We start from the raw sequence: 4187 nt of genomic DNA, 5'->3' as shown, positions 1-4187 counted from the left end.
CGGAATAGGAGCTGGGGTGTTGTTCAGCTCCTATTCAAACAAAAAAAAAAAAAAGGAGCTGAACAACACCCCAGCTGCTCAACTTTTGAACACATCTATGTAGTAAAATGTGAAGCTTAATTGCTACTTTAATTATAGCTTAATTATTTTCATCATATCATATCATATAGTTTAATTAGAGATTCTTCTGATTGTATTCTTATGCTACTTCACAAATAGCCAGATGGAAGCTGCAACAACGTACAAGGTTATCCATCCAAACTAATCTTGTTAAAAAGTCTTATTTTTTATTCTTGTGGTTGTTATTTAATGTGCTAATTATTTTTAGTCGGTGATATAGAGCGTATATGATCAAAGATTAAAAGTGCTCTTTTTTTTTGTTGTTGTTGTGTATTTCTAGCATTCTCATATATATAATTGTTTGGAGATTTAGTCAAAACACTACCACATTTTTTATCTAATGCAACGACTAAATTAGGGCTAAGGCAACGACTACAGATATAGCCGTTGCATGTGCATAGTCTAATGCAACGGAAGCTTTTAACATGGCAATAAATAGGCCTATTACAACGGCTATGAGAAAGCCGTGGCAATAGGGTGGTCTAACGCAACGGCCGAATTTGAGGTGGATGAAAAATTCACATAGGCGCGTATAATAATCCATTTAACTTCCCTCCTATTATTTTCCCTAAACCCTTCATTATTCCAAATGAATCGCCGTCATTTATCTCTCTTCTCCTCTGCCTCCAGTTTCTCCACCTCCGCCTCTCCTCCTTGACTTCTCTATGCCGATTTAGAAGCATAAGTCCCACTCCCTGTCTCTCGCTCCATGGATGCCCCTCACCATACTTCTCTATCGCCAATGTTGAAAATCCTGACCACACGATGGCTCTTTACTCATCTATCGATTATTAATGAGTATTGACAATCTCTGGCGGAGTTACCAAGAAGCTTGTCTGTTCTCATGAAGTTTGTTAAATGTTTCCCTCTTTTACCCTTCTTGATCTTGTTAACTCGGGTTGTTAAATTGTTAGGGTTTTTGAATTTGCAATTTTCTTCAAGTTTTGCTCTGATGATGGTTCAATTTAATTTTGGTAATTGTTTTTTTTTTTTTTTTTTTTGTATTAATTTGGAGCGTTTGTTGAAGGTATTTCTCTTCATTCTATTCAATGCACTAGAGGCGTGCCACTGTTTGCAAGAAGATTAGATTGGAAAAATAAGCGAAAGTAAGCTTTCTACTTGTTTTCGATTAATTTCAATTTATTCTTCTGGGTTTAGATAATATGAACATGTAAATTTTAAAGTTTGAAATTCTGGGCTAGATTATTTTTATTCTGTGTAATTGATTTTCTTATATTGTTTGGATAAGTTGATTGAATATGTTATTGCGAGATTTATGTTGGTGAAATTAGAATTAAGTAATATGCTAAAATACTTTGATTTATGGAGTTAAACCTCTTTTGATTAATAGTAAAGCTGTTTAGTTTTAGGGAAATTAGATTAGGGTGCTCCAAAGCTTTCAATTTCTGTAATCTACTTATCAATATATATGTCATGACTGTCATATATAGATTAGTAGTTTATCAATTTGAATTCTGCAAAATTAATGTGCTTATGAAACCGTCCATTGCCGATTAGTCATTCCCTTAACTCACAATATAATCATAAGCTACCTAAAAGACCAAGTGTGCTTAATAGAAGTTCTTTTTGCACACTAACTAACTGTATGTTGTCAAATTACTTGGTTGGTGATTGCATTTTTCAATTTTCAAGGAGTTTTTTTTCCAGTAAATATACAATCAAAATATAGTGCTGGATCCATTATTACCTATTGATACGTAGTAAAAAATTCTTATTGTTACGGAGTATAAAATAGAACATAGTCACCGTGAAATCTAGTAATAAAAGTATATAACCCACTTAGCTATGTTCAATTGATGAATTGCTATTATTTAATTAATTAACTAACCCCACAGATTTGTTGTGATGTTGTCATCAAAAAGTCAAGATTAGAAGAGTTTGCTTATTATTTATACTTGTATACTTGTAGCTAACAATAGCTTATATATACTTATAATCTAATAATATAAGCACTGAAAAGACAAGCTAAGAGAGTAAAAATATCCGTAGAAATAAAACGTGTTTTTGACCAACTCACTGAAGATGCCATGCGATTGATGGAAAATGGAGATTACAGTTGAGCACTTTGTTACTTGTGTCTCTGATTGTTAGCTTTTGATTAACTATTTTATGTTTCCATTTTGCAATAATTATAAGTAGCTTAATTCTTTACTTATCATTGCAGTATTTATCATGAAACCGAGAGGTTTTTGTACGTGACGCAGGTTTGTATTTTAAGTTGCCAGCCTGTGAATAAAATGAAATTTTTTATTATGTATTTTTTAAAATATTATAATTATCTGGCTGAGAACCCTTGAATGTGATTAAATTAATGTGATTTCTGTTGTATACATGGGATAGTTGAATAGCTGTTTTATGCATGATGAATTAAGGTCCTCTTTGTGTGAACATCTTTCAAATTGTTATAATTTTTTTTGAAGGTAAATGGTTAATTCATGTTTTCCTGTTTGCTTTTGTGCACTCCTTTTCCCTTTGCTTTTTAGTATTGTGTCTATACTCATCCATATGTCTAGTTTTAGTATTTTTGAGCCGAATAATGACACCTCTATGCCTAGCGTGGACACAAGCACTCAGATGGTGTGGAAAATGGTAACCAAGATTCAGAAAGTATGGTTAATGTCCATATGATCTATTTCTTTATGTTTACATTCTTTAATACGAATATAATAACATTTTTGGTGATATAATTCATTCTCATTTATTTTAGGTTCTTGGGCTGGGCAAAGTGATTATGTATACGATGAAACATCGGGGTACATTCTTACACCTTAATATAACCTGTGTATCTTCGTTTACAGTCCTTACTGTCAGAACTTGTTGAGATTTAATTTGAGTAGTTTTATGAAATGAATCTTCTGTTGACACAACTCTCAATGCACAATCACATTTTCGATTCCCATCTATGATTAGTTCTTTGGTGGTGGCTTGGTTGTGCTTATTATGCTTCTCAATCGATATCCCAGGTTTATACTTATTATCAACATGGTAGTAAGAGTAGGGCCAACCCTTCTGTTTCGATTTCAGAGAAAAAAGAACCATCTTTTTTTTTTGAGTGCTCGATTCTTCTTTTGTGATTCCAAATATTTTGGAGTTGGTAATTGATATAGAATTTTGGTACTTTATCCAATTGGAGCTTTACCTAAACTAGGCGTTAGCCATATTGGCCAATTTATTTTTGCTAAATTATTACCTTATGTTGCTATGATAGGAGATGGACTTGATTGAAGAAACTTTGAACACTAAGTTGCGAAGAACTCTACCAGCATCAAGTACTAGTAAAAGAGGTGGATACTAAAGCTAAAGAAGATGCTTCCTAAATTGCTTTACTTGAGAAATTGGAGAAGCAAAGAGAAAGAAATGATAATGTGGACCAAACAATTACTGAAAATATTGTTGGGGGACAAAATGATTAGTTTTAAATTTTAATTGTTTTTTTTTCTTAGTTTAACTAGTGATAATTTAGGTTTTGTAATTTTCCTTATAGATAACAATGTACAAACTTTCAATTACTGAAAATAAAATTCTATTTTTTTTGTTTTTTTTTTTAAATTCTGATTATAATTTTATTATTATTATTATTATTATTATTATTATTATTATTATTATTATTATTATTATTATTATTATTATTATTATTATTATTATTATTATTATTATTATTATCAGGTATAGGGAACCGTGGCATTAGGTGTAGGAAACCTTGGCATTAGGTATTATAGATAGTGCCACGGCAATAATGTTGCCGTTGCAGTAGTTATTGATCTAATGCAACGGATCATTGATGCCGTGGCATTAGGTGTCATATGTCGTTGCATTAGACCTATTGCAACGCCAGCAGATGCCACGGTATATGGCCGTTGCATTAGGCCTAATTCCACGGATATTGATGCCTAATGCCACGGATTTAGGGATTGCAATAGGTCAAAAATGTAGTAGTGAAAGTAAATTTTAATCAAATATGTACAGCTTGATTAAATTTAACGAAAGAAATAAGACCTTTAACTTACGTCGGTAGTTTTCTCTAAGGATGTGTTTGGTATATACGA

The 4187-nt window shown here is 31.9% G+C and overlaps 1 long non-coding RNA gene across 3 annotated transcripts; it reads left to right on the top strand.

Annotated features, from left to right (window-relative positions):
- Positions 1–467: 467 nt before the first annotated feature.
- On the top strand, positions 468–3679 carry LOC110690844. Of its 3 annotated transcripts, none has more exons than XR_002505174.1 (3): positions 468–1226; positions 2306–2894; positions 3350–3679. It is a non-coding gene; the product is annotated as an uncharacterized LOC110690844 (long non-coding RNA). The 3 variants fall into 3 exon arrangements; XR_002505173.1 differs by having other exon boundaries at positions 479–2748; positions 2849–2894; XR_002505172.1 differs by having other exon boundaries at positions 501–2894.
- The last annotated feature ends 508 nt before the right edge of the window (positions 3680–4187 follow it).

The sequence above is a fragment of the Chenopodium quinoa genome, unplaced genomic scaffold (genome assembly GCF_001683475.1).
Source record: "Chenopodium quinoa cultivar QQ74 unplaced genomic scaffold, ASM168347v1, whole genome shotgun sequence".
In the NCBI taxonomy this organism is placed as follows: Eukaryota; Viridiplantae; Streptophyta; class Magnoliopsida; order Caryophyllales; family Amaranthaceae; genus Chenopodium; species Chenopodium quinoa.
This window is presented reverse-complemented; position numbering and strand designations above follow the sequence as displayed.